Source organism: Coturnix japonica, chromosome 3 (assembly GCF_001577835.2).
Source record: "Coturnix japonica isolate 7356 chromosome 3, Coturnix japonica 2.1, whole genome shotgun sequence".
Taxonomy (NCBI): Eukaryota; Metazoa; Chordata; class Aves; order Galliformes; family Phasianidae; genus Coturnix; species Coturnix japonica.
In genome coordinates, this window is record NC_029518.1 from 19,888,421 (window position 1) to 19,902,560 (window position 14,140).

Sequence of the window (14,140 nt, forward strand, 5' to 3'; positions counted from 1 at the left end):
GTGAAAAAGCACATTCCAAAGGAGGAATGGGTACTCTCACAGGCGCTGGAACTTGACTGTTCAGCAGCAAAACAATATCAAACACTCTAGCAAAGCCATATTTCTCTTACAACTAAACTCCAGATATCAGTTCACACTAAAATAAGGTTCAAGCCTTGTTCTACATGATGTTAACTGGTAGTAGTCACAGGAGTCTTCTTACCATTACATGCTGTTTCAACCCAGTGAAGAGCTGTGCTAAACTGGTATGAAACATGAATTTATGCCAGATATCCTGCTAGTACAGCCTGCATGCATTTGCAGAGATGCCCTTGCACAGGTATGGCCCCAAGCATATGAACTGGAAATGCAGAACCCAGCACCAGTTAGACAGAAGCCCTATTGTTCTTCCCTGTTGAATCACGGTCCTCCTAAGAAATCCCAGACTAACTCCAGGCATTTGCCAGTTCTCGAGAAATCTGTCATTCTGAAGTCACTCTGTATCCCCTAGGGCCACTTTCCCTCACGTGTGCTGGCCAGAGCTTAATTATTACAGCTTTCTAACTATAGTTAGCTTTTGTCCCTTGCACCAAGAGGGAGTCAGTAGTTTTTCCCCAGGAAGCACAGTTCATTATAAGCTGCTCTGGAATACAAAATAGCTTTTGGGTCCTTAGATTTTTATTTGTTTATTTTGCAGTGTGACACAGAATCAAAGGCAATATGCATTGAACTGTTCACGCAACAAAGGCACTCATGCCACTACACAACTTGAAGCAGCTCAATAGCTGAAAACAGCTTCTTCCTGCAGTGAATTGATGTGACAAAACTTGGACTCCTTTTTCAGCCAAGGAATAGACCTTGAGCCTAGTACAGAGCAGCAAGTGCATGCTGTATACAATTCAGTGTGCAGCTTACCTCAGCCAAGCTTTCTGAGACAGCCACACAGCGTGGAGATTTCTTACATCACCACCTTGATGGTGCTTCCTAAGGAGGTGAAGGTGCATGCGAGTGAGACAAAGACAGACTAAATGTTTTAATGCTGCTGGGATAAGCTCCTAATGAAATTTTCATGTGACACTATAAGCTCAGAATATTGTGATCTTTAAAGGTGGAGATGATCCAGACATTTAAAAACGGTGCTGACAAAACCATTGAGGATTTTGCCACCCATCTCAGTGGAAACAGGACCAAGTTCCTGGGGCTGGTGCCATTGCTTACATGGTGACTTTCACTCTCAGCAACTCAGGCAGAATTTATAAATGCTCAGTAATTTGGGGACTTACTTGAAAGCATCCAAAATGTTGATGCCTACCCTAGAAATATGATGTGCTTGTGATGATGGGGGACTTGACATCAATGAGTAACAACGAGAAGAAATGACCACCTAATACAGAATGACCCAGTTGGAGGACAAGATCTCCAGTGTTCCCCTCCAAGGCCCCTGAGCATATCCCCCCCACATTCTTATCTAAAAAGAAATGCATTAAATATTTCAATAAGTAGCAACAATTGAGTACAGAAATAATGCACCTCTTTAGTGAAATGATTGGAGCAAAGGACAGGAACATAAACAGAACTTTTTGCCTGCTTCAATGAAAAAGGCAGATTCAGTCTTCTGATAGATGAAAATATACATCTAGAATGAAGCTTGTGTACCAAATAGCTACTAGACTGCTGTGAAGTTTAGACCTTTTACTCAGACTTTGATAAAAAGCACCCAGAAAACAGGTGACACTCAGTTCTGTTCCAATTACCTTGAACAAACTCAGCTATAATCCCCTCCACCTATCAACTTCTCTGCATACTTGGTTACTGCTCAGCTGCCAGCTTATTTGCCTACCTGACCATTCTGTGCATTGGAAACCATCCCACCCTTTAATCATCCCTGTTGTTCTTCTCCCAAACCTGCCAAGCTCTGCTATACACCATCTCCTCTCACATGGGACAGGCTGCAGGGAATGCCAAGCTCAGCAGCTGCCTGTACACAAGCTGCAGTATGTTTAATTGCTGCCTGTCTGTGAATGCTGCAGCACATAACACACATCCCAGCCAGGACTCACAAACATGGCAGGAGGGTGGAAGTCCACTAGGAGGAAGTCCAAACAAAGCAACAGGCTTGAACAGGGACCAGCTGAGGTGGGGATAAGAACAAATGCAGAGGTACTGTGAATAAAGCAGGTAGCACAAGGGGAACTGTCTCAAAAGCAGGAGCATATAGTCCAGACATCATGTCCAGAGAAGAATGCAAAACAACAAAATGGAGCAGGGAGAATAGAAGGATAAACACCACTTTCCACATTGCACTGACTTAAGACTATGTAAAAACATCCATATATTTTTAAACCATATGGTTGACAAATGCTTGTGAGGGATGTATCTATGAACTGGCTTATGGTGGCCTCAAGGACCACAGAAACCACCTATCAACTTTAAGACTCTGTCCTTCTGTTCTAAGACAAACTTTCAGCTCAGACTCCAGTCCATTTTACACCTGCGCCTAAGTCAGCCAATAATATTTACATATCAGAACCAGATAAAAGCAGGACTTCCTTCACTGATGTGAAGGAACACAGAAGTAAAATCTCTGAGACCAACAAGAAAAAAGCAAGTAAAACTTCAGTGGCCTTGTAGTGAGGTTCTCCTGACCCTATTTATAATACATTAATTCCATCTCTTATAGGATTAGTATGATACAAAAACATAAATATTAGTCATCTGTCTTCTCCTAATTTCACTGGAAGAAAAAAGTATGCAGTCTTACTTCAGCACGAATAAGTGCTCAGGGTGCAAACATACAGAAATATGTAGGTAGATGCACATATTTGTTTGAAATTATTCTGTCCGTCAGTTTTTATTCAGTATCTCTTTAACTAGCAGGTGGGAAATGTCACTGCTATTCTGTAGCTCATCCTACTGGAACGGATTTGAAAGCCATGGAGTTTTTGAAAGGCTTGGTGACTTACTTTGTAGGCTATAAGGAGAGGCTGTCAAAGGATGCCTCATCAGAACTCAGTGGGACATAAGAGAAGCAAGCCTGTCCCTTGGATGTGCTGGCCTTGGCTACCAACTCTCCTGTATGCAGGGATTTGCCTCAGTGAATATTTTCAAGTTATTCCAGGTACTTTTAGATTAGAAAAAAATAACAGAAATCATTATTTATGAACCAAACCCCACATTCTCTTTGCAGTTTCCTTTATAGCTTCTGTTACTGATGAAGAAACAGGGGTGCAGAAAACTTGAAAAACACAAACACACAAAATGTTCTGAACCCAGGTTTACCGTCACTGTGCACAGCAAACAGCTAAAAACCACAGAGAAACACCGACTGACTTCTCTGCCATGCTCTCAGAATTTCCATTATGAGACTTTTCTCCCTGATATTTCCAATCTTCTTTTCACATTAGAGGATCTTCAGAGGAGGCAGGAGCAATCACCTCCAGGCTCTCCTAAATGAGCAGCTCCAGTATCCCTAGGCTTTTGCTGAATACAGACATGAGCCAGCACAAACCAACAGAACAAACAGCTCTTTAACAAAGGAAAAAGAAACTTTCAGGAGATCATAGGATCAGTAAGGTCAGAAAAGACCTAAGACCTTACCCTCAACTGGTCACCAATATCGTCCACTAAACCACATCGCCATGTTTCCCAAACATCTCTGAGGACAGTTATTCTACCACTCTCCTGGGCAACCTATTCCAGTGCCCAACCACTCTTTTAGAGAAGTTTTCCTAACATCCAACCTGAACCTCCCCAGTGCAACTCAAGGCCATTTCCTCTCATCACTGCTAGCCGAGAGAGGAGGCTGACCCCCCCTTAACTTACCACAACCTCCTTTCACATGGTCACAGAGAGCACTACTGTAATACAGCCTATGGAACAACCTCTATCAAGATTATTTTTCAGTAATTGCCATCGCAATCATAACAACATTCAAAATTGAAATTGTATTTCCTTTTCTGGGGGAAAAAGAGGTAACTTCTGCCAGTGTTATGAATTCAGGTGCACAGTACTTCAGATCTGCTGCCTGAGGACAGGCTTTGCAGCTCAGCACGTAGCAAAGCAAGGAGAAAGAGTTCGCCCAGCTCTGCATTCAGAGGATTTTTCCCCCCATGTGATTGTACTTGATAAGTCCAGTTCCCTCATCAGACACCCACAGCTGATAATCACCTTTCAAAAAGATCCTCTTAAATAGCTGATTTTATGATTTAAACCAAGCCTGTGCAGCAGAAGACCAAGTATGAGTATGATAAAACAGAAAATTTAACAACAAACAGCCTCCTGATGTCCACAAGACCTGTTAACCTCAAAAGTTCAAAACAGCAACGTCAGGCACTTCAGTGTAGCTCCAGCATCAAAGTACTTTGGAAACTCCACATACCCTGCAATAAAGGACCAAGAGTTGCTGTGGCTTAAATACACCATGTCAGAAGACTCCCACCAGCTTCCCTGAGGGCTTACTCCTAATCACATGTATTTCACATCTGAATCTTTCAGACTCCACTGTTAATTCAGCAATCACTGTGAGTAAAACTTATTGCCGTACATAGATTTAGACAGAGCACCCAGGTAGACAATGAACATACACAATAAATACACCGAGTGGAAATAAAGCAGCCAGCAGCTCTTGCTGCAACTTGCTTGCCTGCATGGTAGAAAGAGGGAGAAAAGAGATGAAGGCATAAACTGTAGTGCAGCAGAAGACTTGCACACAGCATAGGGAGGAGACACAAAGTGGGAAAAGCAAAGACTTAAGAATAGAGATGTGGACAGAGCAAAACCTGTGAGAACCAGCGAGTGCAAATGGTGTGGTAGACTTGGAAGTTAAGGCACAGCTGGCAGAGGAATGACAAACTCAGTGAACATTAGTAGTAGTAGCTGTATCCCAGATGGAGATAAGGGAATTTCAAATGCTTTTCGTTATAATGTAAGCTTCATTTTAATGCATCTTTTTAAATAAGTTGGTTCTTTTTCCACTTTAAACAAACTATGACATTTTTGGACATCTGAATTTTCTGTACGGTTCTGAAATAATGTATAGAAGAAATACTGCATTACTGAATCATCCTGTGAAGCTTCATATGTTAAAGGGTGATGATTTTATAAGACTAGAAATGGAATAAATAAAAGCAGTAGCTATGGATGTCAATTCAAGCTTTATAAATAATGCAGCAAGTAATATCATGTAAGTATCAGTGTGAGAGAACTACTCTATTTTAAGTACTTTTCTACTAGAAATGCAATTATTTTTGATTCTGAGCATGAAAATGAGCAACTTCTGTCCTAAGTTATTTTCAGCTATAGTTTTCTTAAGAGATACAGCAAGATTTTTTATTTTTTTTTAACAGTAGCTAAAAATTAGACTATGAATCTAAAACCAGCGTTTGGTTTCCTCTTCTAACCCACAAACAGAAAGTAGCAGAGAATGAAAAGCCAGTATTAAAGAACTCAAGGACACAGAATGGAATCATGGAACCATTAAGATTGGAGAGACCACTAAAAACACCGAGCCCAACCACCAACCCATCAGCACCACTGAACCACATCCCATAGTGACACAAGTCACAGACTTTCTGGCCAGTCTTAGATATCTGAAGGTGCCAATGACTTCAGTGCTATTGAGAATCCCCCCAAACACCAAGTTACTTGTTAATATTACACACTCCTGCCCATAGTGCGCATCCTCAGACATTAAAGTTTTGATTATCAGCATTAGGTTTTCCTCATCAGGGTTAGGATTCAATCAGTCTGCTCATTACATAAGTTAAGGAAAAAAAAAAGTGACTGGATTGTATCAAAGACTCCAGGGGTAATCTGTAGAGAACAGGCATGAAGTGCACCATCAGGCACAGAGCTGAACAAATTTAAAGCAAGAGGAACATGTGTGCAGCTCATCAACACCCGCAGCATTTCTTTTTCTATTTCCCTCCATTGTATTTGAGAGCAGTACGTCCACCTTAGAATTTAACAGTACAGAGTTTTAAAACATTGGCTTTTCATAGAATGAACCCAAACTTCAAAAGTTCTCAGAAATAAGGCATAAAAACTATAAAAATATGAATTCCCTCCTCCTTCTTCCTACATTTTGAAGAGCACTTATGTCAAGAAATTCCTACATTTTTAATGCATATTTTTTATTTTTGATTTCAAGAAAGTACAACAAAACTCTGAGTGTTGACACTATGTTAAATCTGTTTGCTTCCCACAAACTGTCTTATGACTTGCACGAGTGAAGTAATCTTTCTATATTCAGGAGCAATGTCCAAACATTGTATTAACCTTGAAGCTATGAAGCATCAAAAAGCTCATGTCCTCTTTCCAGTGGTGCAAATCATCCCTCCTATCAGGTTACAAGACGCTAAACAATAAAAATCACGCTATTTTTACCATCTGCCTTTCTATTTATCATTGCATTAAAACTGCACGATAACTTTAGCAAGCAAAGGAAATGATCTCAAAATCTTAAAGATAAGCAAAGTCTCCTGTCACAGTACAGACCTCTGGCATGAGGGGACAGTAACGTTCAAAAGATATAAGTAACAATGTAATGAAAGGGATTAAAGATTGTCAGACTATATGTAATGTTCAGACGTCACAATATTTTCCTAAGCGCATTAAGTGATAAAAGCTCGCGTTATTAAAAAATAAGTAAATCTCACACTAAGGCTCTTTCCCTGCCTTTTTTTGTGTGTGATTGCTCAAGTTTTCTTATAAACAGATGAAGCTTTTTGAGAAAATGTATTCCAAATAGAAGTTTTGTAGCAATATGGCACAAAATCATGTGTTTATCCATTTTTAGGAGGTGATAAATGGTGAAAGGTGATAATTGTTTACTCAGTTATGGAAGAGAAGCGTACTATTTAGTTTATTTGCAAGTGATAACTAGGTTAAACAGCCCAAGAATTGAAATGTAGCATTGAGATGCTCATCATTAAGGGGGGATGGTTTTAAACTGAGATAGGGGAGGTTTGGGTTGGATATTAGGAAGTTTTCCACACAGAGGGTGGTGATGCACTGGAACAGGTTGCCCAAGGAGGTTGTGGATGCCCATCCCTAGAGGCATTCAAAGCCAGGCTGGATGTGGCTCTGGGCACCTGGTTTAAACCAGGTGATCATTGTGGTCCTTTTCAACCCAGGCCATTTTATGATTCTATGATAATAACTTTAAAGAGCATTGCTTTTAAGTATTTTGAATCAAATTTAGTAAAACCTGTGTTCATCAGTGACAACTACATGTCACAATCAGTGCTCACTGGAGATCTTCATTTAACCAAATTCATACAGCTTAATGCAGTCTCTGCACGGAATGCAGGAAAGCAGTTTGTGAGAAGAACCCATCCAGGAAGATGAACTTCAGCATTTCATGGCTAACAGCCCAAGTTCCTGTGTCAGCCACAAGGTCCTCACTACGAGCAAATCGGGAGAACTCTGTTTATAATAAATGGAGACAACCGATAAATATTACTGCAACTAGTCAATTGTGTGACTGGAATGTCAAGCTTCAGACAATGCTGGTAGCTAAATTGCCTCACTGAGCAGAAATTATGCGGATTTGAGAGGATTATAAAAGGATAAATTATCCCAGCTGTTCTCATTCTTTTAAGTCACTTGTATGAAAATATTTGCTGCAGGCAGTATTCTTCTGCTGCTTAATTTTCATGGATGCTTTACAGCCACGTAGAACAGCAGAGCTCCTACTTACTGGATAACGTTCATGCGTGGCAGGCAGACAACCAGCATGATTGTTTTCCTCTTTCTCAGGAATCAAATCAAGGTCTTACCATTCTAAGCAAAATTGATTTCTTCTCTACATCATTGGTGAACTGGCAGGCAACTCATTCCTGCCCTGTTTCAGGAGCAGTGTACAGTGCTAGTTATTACAGAACTGCACTGTTAAGCTTTTTATTATCTTGGCTCATCTGTTTCAACTGATACTTCCATCGACAACATTAAAAATCAGCTACCAAAAAATAAGGCAGGAACAGAAGTGAGAGAGGTGACAGTGCCCTGAACTTCAACATTAGTGCACTCAGAAGGAAAAGAAGATGCTACGTGCCCTTGTATTTCCTGCCTGACACCATCCTTTCAAAATAAATGTGTCTGGTTGTTCGTTGGGTGGAAGAAAAATAAGCTGGATCAAGAATTCTTTCTTTCCTTTCTTTTCCTTTCTTCCGCCCTTCCTTCTATGAACTCAGATAAAAGATCATGACCAACTACCAGCCTTTTCCACACAGACATGTGGAACTTCCTTTTGAGCCAGAACAGTTTGATAAAGTGTGTTATAAAACCATGCTTAACTACATTTACTGATTTTAAAACATGTCAGCAGTCTTTAACAGTGAAACAACCCTGGTTTTCCTTCTCTGATAAAGTGAGATATTGTATTTTAGAGTGAGACCATCACTGCATATTTTCTGTATTTACTATCAAGTATGATTACACCCAACAAAAGGGGAAGACAGGAATAGAGACCACCTCAGTTTAGCTATTTTGTTATATTACCCATGTTCATTACATATTCAAGGGGATTTAAATGGATGCTAGACCAAAAGAAATAACTTCAATTACTTTAATTAGTTTTCCTTCAAAACTGCATATAAAAATGACAAATAGGGATGATCAAATTGATTTCTATGTACTCATCTGTTAGTACCCCATGAGTGTGGATTTCTCTCTCCCTATTCTTCTCCCTTTCTTTTCCTTTTAAAGATTGTAATATATATTTATTAAATCTGCAGCATGAAACAGATCGTATCACAAAGAACCATCATCTTTGTATGTCACTGTCAGGGATATTGTATTCTGGTAAAACCAACAGATTAATTAGGGAGCTGGCAATTCATTCTTTTTTCATAGCTCTTTTTCACCTCCTTGTAAGATAACAAATCAGACCACATTTACCAGGGAACACCTGCTTTTAGCCAAGACACTTATTATGATCAAATAAATCAAGATTAAAGCAGGCAGACAATGCTGACAGCTTTTTTTTTTCCAAAGTTTTTCTCTCTGCAGCAGTATATTTCTGAGATAATTATGCTAATCTGTTTCATATATAGACACACTGAGATTTGATTTCAACTCACTGAAAGGGGTATCCTTATTAAATAAAAACACACAGTGTGTTTTTTAAATGTCCTACTTCTGCATATGCTGTCAAAGTGCTTGTGAGAGGAACTGGTCGAGGAAGCTGTTTGCCCAGGCATTTAATGAGAGAGATAGCAGGCAGTGCAATGCTTTCACCTCAGCACACCAAAGCGTTTCTGCTGCATCAAAAATAAATAAATAATTTGAAATAATAAGTTTTCAGGCAGTTTTCAGTGTGGTTCTGTTTGTTAAAGAAAAAATGAAGTTTGATGGCATTAGCATCATGGAGATTATGAACTTCATCTGGAGAACAACTGTGGGGTGCAAGATAGCCAGCAGCCTGATTCTGCCCCCTGAAACACCAGTGTGAGTGACCACAGCTCCTCTGCTTTGGGGCCCAAGCCTGGCCAGTTTCTCAGCAGCTCTGAGATCTTTGCATCTTTAAAAGCCCAAGCTCTCCTCGAACACACTGCCCTCCAGCAGGCACAGCTCTAGCTGCTGCTGCATGATTTTGAGCAGGCTGCAGCCAGACACGCTGCCAGCATGGACAGACTGACCTGGTCATTGCTCGGTTCCGGGCAATCTGAAGTCGTTGTTAAACAGAGCTGGGAGGTAGGGACTGCAGCTGCCTCTGACTGAGAAGGGTTATGACTTCCTATTGTAATTAAATATTTTTATGAGGACAGCAACAAAAGAACACATCTGTCTTCCAGAAAATTAGCCAAGTGCAGATAACTGGATATAAAAATCAGAAAAAGTGCAGTGAGCTTCAAATCTGCTGAAGCCTTTTTCAATCAAATCATCATTTAATGCCTTGAACAATCAAGAAATCATCCACACACTACACCTAGAGCTCAAGGCACACAGCAGAAACACCAGCCATATATGCTGCATTGCAGTATATGTGAGAGTAAGAAACCAATAACAGACATTTATATTGCACTATGTCTGAAACTAGACCGATGTTTAGTCCTGCATCTTCTACAGAGCTCCAGAAACAGGCACATTTCAGAACAGACTGAATATGAGCAACTGTAAAACACTGAATTGGGTGTGCCAATGGTTACAGGCAAAAATCGTTGAAGGATTTCAATTAACCTAAGGGTAGAGGTGACCTGGTGTTTTTGCAATCCACTGACTCCATCCAGGACTTCTAATACTTTATGATGAGTATTGAACTTCTCTTTATTTAAAGAATCTGATGCTTGCAGAATGAAACATGTTGAAATGTGCTGGATTCAACACAAAGCCTTTAGGTACTTGTAGCTGACTAAGAACTTTCCTGACCCAAAACATACTGACATCTGAATCTGCAGCTCTAGACAGCAAGAGCCTAATTAACAATAACTTGTGTGCTTAGTTTCTTACAAATAAACCCTCACGAAACTCCCCTACAACTTCCTATGCAGTTAAAAGAAATACAACTCCTGAATCCAACATCTTTTTTTTTTTTTTCTTTGCAGTGAAGGTGGCTCCAAGATGCCAAAGAGTCAGTGCCTGCCAACGCACAGAGAATAAAGTGTTGCAACTGTCCCTTCTGATTGATCAAACAGCTCTTTCAACACTGCTCCTGAGTCACTTCTCCTACATCACAGCCCTAACAGAGAAGCTTTCTGCAGTACTCGCTTCCTTCAAGAACACAAATAAACGTGACAAGGTTTGAGAAGCAACCTGTTAGCCTTGTCCTTGTGTTTGCAGACAATCACAAAGAAATGGCCCAAAGCTTTTAAGGATGAGCTAAGAAGTGCCTCTTCAAAGGGCTGAACTGCTCAAATGTGAGAATGTAATTCCTGCTTAGTGACGTCCACAACACAGTGTGTTAAAACATGAATTTTAAAAGGCTGCCAGTTATTCTGCTTCCACTCAGTCCTCCAGCAAAAGCTGGGGATGGAAGCTCTTCAGAAAGGATTAACAACCTATTGGTTCTTTTACAAGCCACAAATTAAAGACAAGAAGCTTACCAATAGGTGACTGGTCATCCAGCTTTAACAAGTCTTTTCTGTTTGCCAACCTGTATGCTCTAGCATAGTGTGTTTGGTGGGGACAAGTCCTGGGGAGGCCTGCATCTCTCAGGTGCAGTGCAGTGATGGAAGCAGAGCTGCAAGGCAAGACCCCCACTCCCAGCTTCACTCCACATACAGAATAGGAGGCAGCCTCACTGCACAGAACAATTGGCCATGTGAGCAATCACCTATGAACACTCGGAGCTGAGATCTGATGAACAGGTGGGCACCGGGCTGCCAGGGAACAGCTCATACAGCCCGCTGATAGGGAGCATGCAGGTGCACACACGATCAATGTGCTCATCACCTGAAGCTGTTTTGATTCCTGTCTTGAAGACACGCTTTGATCGCCTTAATAGAAGAGCTGACCTTAGGAGAAAGAAGAAGAGAAACTGCTAGGAAAAACAGCCACAGGCACACAAAAGCTTCCTGTGAAGCAGCGTTACTCATAGGCAGCTGCTGCTGATGAGCATCAGCATTCTCATCGGCTGTGAGTCAGCAGCACCTGCTCCCCATCACCTTCCTGCAGGACGTGCAGCACTGTGCTCAGCAGCCCTGCGTGGCAGGATCCAGCCCACAGGACAGGGGCTGCAGGTCGGTCAGCATGCTCTGGTTGATACAATCATGTCTTATACTAGCAGCACTCCTTTTGCATTCACGCAGAAGAAACTGACCCCCTGCTTTATTAGGGCATTATGTGTAAGCAGAAGCAGATTTGAGCAGAATTAATACAGTAAACTTAAGGCGCACCTTATGAATTTTGTTTGGAAGACTCAATAGGTCATTCTTAATCTTTGTGTAGTCCTGAACCACTGTTTCTGTTTAGGTACATCTCTATGAGGATACATACATAGAGATCACATACAATGCTGCTGTTCAATCCAGAATGTCTCATGTTTTGACTGGAAAAGACACTACTGTACTTGGGAAAAATTGAAGATTCCAAGGTGGAATTTCCACACAATTATAAATAATTTCTTAAAGAGTGCTCTGTTCCATACAGAAATGGCTGTCATTTCTATAGATGTGAAAGGTCTTGACAGATAACAAATTTACTGTACTTTCTGACTACCTTCAGTGTTAAGCAATTTACCATCCATCCAGTAAAGTTATGATCAGCCTAATGTCCCGTTGCTTATTAATTACCAGCTCTACAAGACGTTTAAGCAGGAAAGAAATGTGTAACAATTGCTTTCCACCATCTTACTTATGCTTGCAGAGTTTGCAAGATCACATTCAGAAAACGGCAGAATTCCTGACACTGGCATTGTTTAGAACTTGGAAGACATCCTAGCATGTAAGATGGGCACGTTTGCTTTGGCAGTCCTTCACCATGGGAGGAGTGACCCAAGGGGGTGGCTTTAGGTGAAGGAAAGAATCCTTCCCACCTTCCTGCCAAATTAATTTTCTCTCTATTGCATACAATCCAAGCCAGAGATGAGTCCCCAGGTCTCAATCAAAAAAAACTTTGCTTTTTAACGTGAACAGACTCCACTTGACTTTTCTGTATTTCACAGCAGAGAGTGAATGGTACTGTAAGATATAAACATCACACTACAGTCAGTCACATGTGTGTGGCCCACACACACAATGCTGTTACTGGAAGACCTCCTTTGTTTGTACCCGTTCTCTTCATCAGCTCAAATTTGATTTTTGTTCTGGGTCTCTCTTTCTAGAAGAGAAAACGGTGATGATCACAGAATACTGATAATGTGATAACATGCCCAGTGAAAAACAGATCTCACTGTCAACCCCATTTATATGGCAGTACATTGGCATTTTTATTTGCCCTATTGACAGTATCTGTTTGTAGAACAGCCCTGGAAGACCCTTTTGCTGTTCCAGAGGTTCAATGTCATGCAAACATGCAATGACTCACTCCCTGAGTGTTGCAGTGGGGGCTACAAAACTTGTAATTTTTGTTTCCTGGAGCATCCAGAACTCCCTGGACATCAGCAGGAATTAGACAAGACTAGAACTGTGTCTATTGTTCTTCTGTGCCTCATTATGTTCAGCAGGATTTGAATATTGGGAACCATGTCTTAAGGACAACAGATTTTCCTGTTCTCTAAGAAGCTGCTCTTTCACAGATGCAGTCTTTATTTGACAAGCTCTCTGCTGAGTATAAGATCAAGCAGAGAAGAACAGAGTCAACTTTTGATTAGATTCAACTGCTTTTCGTGATCGTAGGACTTGACTCCAAGCATGAGACATCTGGCAAACGCTTCAGATGGTAGGATGTCATGTTTACTTACTTCTTTCCTTTGAATACACAGAGATACATGCATAAGGAAGTGGTGTGCAATAAATTTGTTAAAACCCCATTTATTTATTTAGGGCATTCTCTTCCCACCATTCATTATTACTGCCTGAAGTACTTCTTCCTAGAGAGAACCTAAAGGAACTCAACATGATAACTTATAGCCATGTTTGCTGCTCTGCATACAGACTGCTTTGACAGAGCAGGATTATCATGACATATAAAAAAGCACAAGGTCAGAAAATGAGTGTACAGGTACAGTGATATTGTTTTGTTTTGTTTTTAATTTGCTCTATGCAGATTGTTTTGCTCAGAATGACTCTGACTACTTATTACTCTGGCCTTACACTTTCATGTTTGTTGTTCATATTATGCCATCATGCAAGCCAATGAGTGTATACTGCTCTTTTACACGTAGTCCACATCATTCACGTTATTATTATTTAGTATGCTTTATGAGTATGCTTGTGCCCTAACTGTATCATGTACTGTTTATAACACAGCTATGCAAATAAAGCCAAGGGATAAACAAAGGGTAGTTGGCATCTTACATATGTGATGTAAAACAAACAGACAGATGGGCCTAATTTTTCTTGTTCTGTTTGACCCGATTTTCTATCACTGTTCCATGTATTCCCCTATAGCTTAGTTCCCTAAGCTAACAAGTCTCATGACAATCAACAGCTTATACGATCTGCAAAAGCTTTTGATTTATACTGTGTATGCATCACTTCAAATAGAAAATTCAAACCAGAATAAGAGGATGGAGCTTTAGACCAGAATTAAGAGAATCTAATTTCCCATTGGGACTCTGCTA

General features: G+C 40.6%; 1 protein-coding gene and 1 long non-coding RNA gene across 4 annotated transcripts in view; one reads left to right on the forward strand and one right to left on the reverse strand.

Annotated features, from left to right (window-relative positions):
* Positions 1-13,856, forward strand: part of LOC107311120 — a 30,807-nt gene extending 16,951 nt beyond the window's left edge. Inside the window, exon 3 of the long non-coding RNA XR_004306547.1 lies at positions 10,524-13,856. This is a non-coding gene — a long non-coding RNA (uncharacterized LOC107311120). The remainder of the gene's footprint in view (positions 1-10,523) is intronic.
* Positions 1-14,140, reverse strand: part of HHAT (hedgehog acyltransferase) — a 157,053-nt gene that overhangs the window by 18,205 nt on the left and 124,708 nt on the right. The gene's annotated exons all lie outside the window — the stretch shown is intronic.